We start from the raw sequence: 7,788 nt of genomic DNA, 5'->3' as shown, positions 1-7,788 counted from the left end.
TTGGGAGGGAGCAGGAGGCTGGAGACTGCCCTGGAGACATTCCCCTGCTGTCTCCAGACCCCTTCTCCTTCTGCTCCCCTGAGGCTGGAGACAAGCAGGGGAAGAAGCAGGGGACTGGAGACAGCTCCATAGGCATCCCCCTGCTGTCCCCTGCTCTCCTGAGGCTGGAGACAAGCAGGGGAAGAAGCAGGGGACTGGAGACAGCCACAGAGACATTCCCCTGCTGCCTCCAGCCTTGGGAAAGCAGGGGAATGTCTCTGGGGCTGTCTCCAGCCCCCTGCTCATTCCTCTGCTGTCTCCAGCCTCCAGAGGTCTCCTCCCACCTCCTTCAGCTCCCCAACCCCCTTCATACCTGGCAAAAGCTGGGTCAGGTCCCTGCAGCTTGCACAGCCTAGCAGGGGCAGGCAGCATGCTTCAGGAGCAGGGAAAGGGCCAATCATAGAGATGCTCTGGCACTCTGTCAGAGCATCTCTGGAGGACTGAACCTCCAGTTGCCTGACCAGTTTTTTCCCCTGGGGTTTTTGTTTAACCTGTGGATATACAGGAGTCTAATTTTCTCCCTCCACTGCAAGTTTTCAGTGCATGGAACATTTTTTTCATTCCTGTACGTTCCTCTTGCCCTGCCTTAAAGGGGTTTGAGATGGGGCAAGAGGAACATGCGTGCTTGTCTGGATGCACTCTCAGTGTGCTTCTTCATTGCTTCACATTTTCAGCAAATGGACCACATGGCTTCATGGTAGCTCCTGATAGTATAGCACACATGTGGTTATTGCTATATAGGTACACACACAAATTATATTGTGAAATGGCTGTGATAAAAGAGGAATATAAAATAAAAGAGTATATTTGCTATAGGAAAACAGTTAATTTGAATGATTTTAAGTCTGCCCTCCTTCCAAAGTTCAGATAAGTTCAGAGGCAGAGTTTTGGTGGGGGTTCATCTCCAAGAGATACATGTTTATAAATTAAGGAAAAATGTTCGTTGTGTCTGAGATAACTTTGGTACTTTACCCTTAGGAAAGACAGTTTCTTAATTGGATTACATATTTTTTGACCTTGGTTCAGTGCAGTCTTACCAGTGAATCTCTTTTGCCTAGAAGCATGTTATCTATAGGTTAATGGAAGAGGTTCTGAAAAAAGATAAATACTAACAGCAAGGAAGAAGGACAACAATGAGAAGACGCTACATGAGTTTATGTCTTGAATTCACTAAAGTGTAGGTGCTGTTTGACAATGTAAGTAATAAAGAAGCTTTTGATGGAGAAGTCTCACTGCTTCTTGAGTAAGGTTAACAAGTTCTTTCATTCTACCGCTCCCTAAGAAACAGAACAGATTGCATTCTAGCTTTAGATGCAGAACTTGCAGCATTTCTCAACAATTTTTTGGCTACTGTTTACATTCAGCCAAATGATAAATTACTTGTATTTCATTAATATATAACAAGCTTGAAAGCCCCACTATGCTAAACAATGTACCAACATACAGCACAAGATAGTCCCTGCTCCATAGGGCTTACCATCTAATAGACAAGTTAGACCAAGGGTGCTGAGAGGTATGTAAATAAAACCAAATAAGCAGAATGAAAAGTTTCTAGTCTATTAGTTTCACGCTTCTCACCCTGTTTTTTCTGAATACGCATGCTATTAAATAAAACTAAAATCCACCCCAATATTTTTTTTTTATTCCACTTAATTCTGTGGTGGGATTTTGTTTGATTTATTTGATTCTTGTTTCCATTAAATGCACTAGAGGGCAGGAGTCAGAGGAAGGAAAGAGGGAGCTGGAGCCTGTAGCCAAGTAGCAGGTAAGAAAAAAGCTTTCAAAGGAAAACCAAGAGGAAGCAGTCAGATCAATGAGCCCCGTTGTAATTGCTCCTGCTAACTCTAGTTTCTCTGCCCTCAGCCTTAGGTCTGGCTCCACCTTAGAATTCACTGAGTTATTTGAACCCCAAGTAGCTAAAGGGAGATTGAGGGCACGGTGTATGTCTTAGCACCAAGGAGAAAAATGGAATATTTCCTGTTCACTCCTGCTGCTATGAGGGTGAGGTGAAGGGGTAAGCCCTTGTTAAGCCTCACCTTTGTTCCTTTATCTTGGTGCTATCCTACCTGTTGAGACTGTTTTACCTCTATTCTGGCTTGAGTCTCTTTAGCTTTTTGGATCCGCTGAAGAGGGTTTTTTTTTTTTCAGTCAGTGATGTACTGAATAAGTACTTAAGCAAGGATGCTGGAGTTTGGTTCAGAACTGGATTATATCAAAAGGATTTATGATGGCTTTTTCTCCTCAGGAAAGTAATGAACAAATAAATTAATAAAAACCCTAAAAGTTTGACTTCAAGCACATATCTGAATTATACTAGGACAGCAGGACATGGCGTTTCTCTTTTACAGTTTTGTTTCTAAAAACTCTTTGATATGCTACAAGAGGTACATGCAGGGGAAAAAAAACCATTCCCCATTGCAGCATGGGGGCAAAATTATACCTCTGGATATCCAGGGATCAAAAAATACCCTAGACAAAAAAAGTGGAGCAACCGGAGGTTCAGACCCTCCACAGAGATGCTCTGGTAACCAGCCAGAGTGTCTCTTTGGCTGGCCCTTGCCCAGGTGTTAAAGCACACTGCCTGCTCCTGCAAGAGTCAGCTGCATGGAGCCCCATGGGGGATAGTAGCCCCTGTGGGGACTATGTAGCCTCTGTTGGGGGGGCTATAGTCCCTGTGGGGGAGCAGTCCATAAGCTGTACAGGGGATCTGTGCCCTGTAGGGGGTAAGGGACCTACCCCTCCTGAGCAGCTCCCCCCACAGTCCCCCACAATCCACCCACACCTACCCACACACCCCACATCCCTCCATAACCACCCACATACCTCCACCCTTCTTCCCACCCTGCTTCTGCAAACTCCACATCCCCCAGCACACGCCCTGTGTATCCAGCTTCCAGACAGGATGAGACCTGCTGGCAGGAGCTTTGCCTGCAGGGTCAGCTGTCCCCACATCCTGGTTAGTGAAGGGATCAGGGGGAGCTTTAACTGCTCTATGGTAAGAAAACCAAAGGCAAACAGCAAAACATATAGGTATTTATAATTCATTTTATTATGATTATAGAGACACTGGTAGGCTTCCAAATTGATTTAACACTGTAGATATATCAATAAAACATTGCCCAACTGATCATTTTCTCTCTGTCTGTCTGTCTCTCTCTCTATATATAGTGTTCTTTTGTTTTAATTGTAGAGGAACATGGGTTTTGGGGTATTTTACAGTGTGACATTGGGATTTTATCAGAGATTTTTCAGTTTTCAAATAGGGAGCACTAGAATTCCTGCTAGGGAGGCAAATGTCAGGACCCAGGCAGAGGAGCCTGCCCAGAGCTGGCACCTTGGACCCAGCTGGAGGTGGCTGACCTTCTGGCCAGTTGAGGCCAGGAGGGCATGTTTTGACAGTTCAAAGCAGACCACCACGCTGGGAACATCTTTCAGACGATAGCTACCCAGATGGCCAGGCAGAGGCCCACATGGCAGTAGCGCTGCACAAAGGCCAACTCTGCAGCCACAGCCCACTGGCAGCTGTCCCAGAGGGGCAAATGCCTCTACTGGTTGTGCAGTCCCCATCCAGATCTGGTAGGTGCATAGCAGGTCACAGTCAGGCAGCAGCCCCCACTGCCAGACTGCTGCAGTGGGTAGAGAGCGCAGGGAACTCTCAGGGCTGCTACAGCAGTCCAGCTGGCACAAGGGGTAGTGTACCCAGGTACCAATTGGCCGGGCCCCAGAAGCTCCTGAGAGTGAGTAGCCCTGAGCTACTTGCCAAAGAAGCTTTTTGTTCTGATGGGGCCAGGGCAGGGCAGCTTTTCACACTGCAGGGACAGGAGGAGTTGCTGGAGGCTGGCAGGTTCCTGCTTCAGTGTTCTGGGCAGCAGGGAGGGAGGGGAAGCTGCAGCATTGGGGAGAACAGAGGTCTGCTTACTGCTCACTCTCATGCTGCTCGAGCAGGACAGGGGAGTGAGTATGGATGGAAGAGGGAAATGGGGAGTGAAGGAGCTCGCTACTCAAAGCCCTGCCAGGCAAGCAGCTATAGACAGGAGAGGGAATCAGCAGCAGGCAGACTCAGAGAGCTGGTGATGCCATCTCTACTCCTTGTCCCCCCCTCCCCTCTCTTCCTATTAGCAGTGGCAGCTGATTCCCTCCCCTTTGCAGTGCTGTGAGCCAGGCAGATGTCGCTGATCTCACCCTTCCCCTCGCCCTGCCAGCAGAGGTGCTGGGCTTAGCCACATGGGAAAGAGCAGGCAGGGGGGAAGCTCCCATATGCACACACCCAACCCCCACACACACCTGATGTGCTAGTGTCTTCATTCAGCATGTACAAAACCGGTGGTGATGTGGTGCTGCAAGACCTGGGCCGGCTCTTCAGAATGTATAAAGCCCCGGTCTCGCAGCACCGTATAGCTGCCAGCTGTGGCTGCACTGTGTGTCCATGCACAAAAAAGTTCCCATGCTTTTTTCACCCAGGGTATTTTTTGACCCCTGGATATCCAGGGGTCTAATTTTGCTCCCACATATTTTTGTTCCCACACGTGCCTCTTGCAGTGTCTCAAAGGGGTGTGAGACACTGCAATAGGTATGTGCGCACTCATCTGGATGCGCCCTCTGTTGATATTGATTAAAGTATATAGAGAAGTCATTTAATTTACTTGTTTCTTAATAACATGTTATTGAAACAATTATATTTTCACACAAAATACTTTTTGGCAAGGTAAACAGGCTTTCAGTGGAAAAGTAAGGCAGTCTTTGGTGGAGACCTGAAGAATATAATTTCTGAAATGATTGATTCTGATATACTGCAGCAATAAGGCTTCAGTTTATCAAAACAGCCAAGCATGCGCAGGAGACCCTACTTAGCAAGGCACTTAAGTGTCGGCTTAAATCCCACTGATTTAAAATTATTAAAGTACATGTAGAAGAACTTTTAATTAAGGCTGCCAAACTCTTTCCTGTCTAAAACTGTATTTAGGTGCTTTTAACTTTGAAACATTTTAACTCTTTGGGTTGAAACATTTCAACAGGCAGATAGTTCTTGGAAAGTTTCAGCAAAAATGGGCCAGCTATATCTGAGGATAAGGTGAAGGGAAATACCTTCTTTTGGCCAAGTTAAAACAAATTCTGATAACTGTTCCATTGAGCAGCTCCAGTGCATAATAAAGATTTAAAATTTGCTTGTAATTTAGCTTGGTATTAGGCATGCAACCTTTGCTACCTATCAAATGAACCTTTGCTTTGTAGTTATAAATTTGGAGCGGAGCAATGCAGAGCAAGATTTGACTGCCTTTGATTGGTTCGCACAACCTTCTTTTGGGATGCTTGTGCATATGTATTGCAGCACAGTCTATAAAAAATAGTCCGGTGCTTCCAGTTTACAATACACAGTTCCTATACTCACTACCTACTCAGTACACAAAATGAATGGTGCACAGGGAATGAATCAGAGTAAAGCAGCTAATGAGACCATTATCTGTAGAGCCCTTTTCTCATTTGCTATGGAAGTGGAAGGTCGGTAGTGAATAAGGAAAATATCTGCAGCAAGGAAAAGGATGGTCTGACAATATAGGCAGTTGAGTGTCACACTAAAAAATGGATTTCCTTTCAAGTTACGTGATGACTTCTTTGATGAGCCTACACAAATAATTTAAAACTAGACTTTCAGAGGTGGCTATTAACACTGTGTTCCTCATTTTCAAGACCCTAATATAAGGCGTGTCAGGTCTGACTGGTAAAGTACTGAGAATGACAACTGAAACAAGTCAGAGAGAGTCAAATTCTGTACCAATAAACTATTGTAAAAATGCTGTTTTCTGAAAAAATTAAACTGGACATCCCCATGTAGTGTACATTTTAAAATGAGTATCTTCATGCCTCACTTGCCCATCTATAAAATGAGAATAATTATAAGCATATCAAGTCCTAGGGGTGTATGGAAGAATAGTTCATTAAATGTTTTTTAAGTACTCGCATGCTACACTGATAACTGCCAGTGAACAGCCAATGGGGAAATTAATAAGTTTGTCTTCGGGATACAGTGTGATTAGTGTGTGGTAAATAAGGCATGGAACCACACACTGATTGATGAGGATAAAACAAAATATTAAATATCTGCTCATTCATTAAGCACCATCTGCCCAGTGCATTGAAAAAGACTGAGATCCTGTGAGTAAAAACAGTGTGATTATATAACAAAAGTTGTATTTTAACACAAACACAAAGAGATTTAATTAAGGCTTGAAATTAAGGAGAAACTCTAATTCTGGCATTTCCTGACATCTAAGTGCTTAACATTTTAATATAGTTCTACCAAATGTGTGTTTTTTGTACAAAATATATGTATTGGGTTGTGTTTGCAGGTGTATTTATATATTGTGTATACCTATGCATATGTACACAGTCTATATGGAAGTGATATCTGTTAATTTCCCAGCTAAATGCTTTATTTTCACACGTATATTACATGTATTTCTATATTCTTAGGATTTATTAGTTAAAGTACATGTGGAAGAAACAATTAAAATTGTTTGTCCCAGAATAGCCAGTAGCCATTCTACAGCTATTCTTTATGAAGCTGCAACTGCTTTAGCATCTGAGTAATGTTACTGTGGTAAAGAGTCTCATTGAACTGAGAGAGGATGTTCACATCACTGAAGTTTATTCCCATGTAAAGGATGAGCAAAACTGGGTGGTACGCTCAGGAAAGAGAGGGTTAATGAGACCCACAATTAAGTTCTGCTGTACCATGGATAAACACATCTTGGAGGACATTTGTAAAAGGCATGTGATTTAATCTGCCTTAAAAAAAAAAGAATAAAACTAATGTAAAAAGAAGTTCCTATCTAAATTACTTCTTCTGAAACACAACATGCTTAAAAATTATTCAGTGACAGGCTGATTTGAAATTAGGAAGTGATATGGTTGCTTGTGGTATTTCCCTCTGAAGTATATGTGAGAGGGGAAGAGAGAGCCCCCCCCCCCCCCAACTTACCCTGTGCCCTCCCTGACTTGCCTTGTGCCTTCCCCGACTTGCCCAGGTACTCACCACAGGGGAAGCAATGAGCAACAGCTGCCAGGAGATGCTAAGATGGCAGGCTCAAGCACAGCAGTTATGGAGCTGCCTGAGCCTGCAAATCAGCAGTGAAAAGGGTGTGGCCAGATGGAGATGCAGGCCATTCAAAAGGGAGCCAGGGCACAGCTGGAGAATGCCAGGAGAAGAGCGGGCATGACAATGAGGAGATGCCAGAGATGTCGCCGGGAGAAGCCTAGGGAGATCTGCAGAGCGGGGTGCTGGGGAAGCTGAGGCATGCGTGGGAGATGCTCTGGGAGAAGGGTCTGGCCAGGCAACTGGGCGCAGTGAGGAAACTCCAGCAGCAGGCCATGGAGCTTCAGGAGGAGGCAGAAACCCCACTGCAGAGCATGGTAAGAGGGAAGCATGCAGTATGGGGGCCAAAAGGAGAGGGCTGAGTGTTGCAGCAGCACAGAGCCCACTGGGGGCTCGTGAAGATAGGCAGAGACCAGGGGCCACACAGGATGGTGCGACCAGCAGTGGCACAGGACCACAGTGTCATGACAGCCTAAGGCCGATCCAAGAGGGAAAGCTGTGTGGAGCGGACAAGGCCTATGACAAGAGTGGTGCTGGGAGTGGACCAGATAACCCAGCCTCAGTTCAGATGCAGCCAAGGTGGGACGGGGCAGGGGCCCAGAGGAGGGCCCCACAAGATAACCACCAGGGGCACAGCAGGGAACTGCTGAGTCCAG

The sequence above is a fragment of the Alligator sinensis genome, unplaced genomic scaffold (assembly GCF_000455745.1).
Source record: "Alligator sinensis unplaced genomic scaffold, ASM45574v1 scaffold830_1, whole genome shotgun sequence".
Taxonomy (NCBI): Eukaryota; Metazoa; Chordata; order Crocodylia; family Alligatoridae; genus Alligator; species Alligator sinensis.
The sequence above is the reverse complement of the archived record's forward strand: the minus strand, read 5'-3'. Positions refer to the sequence as shown.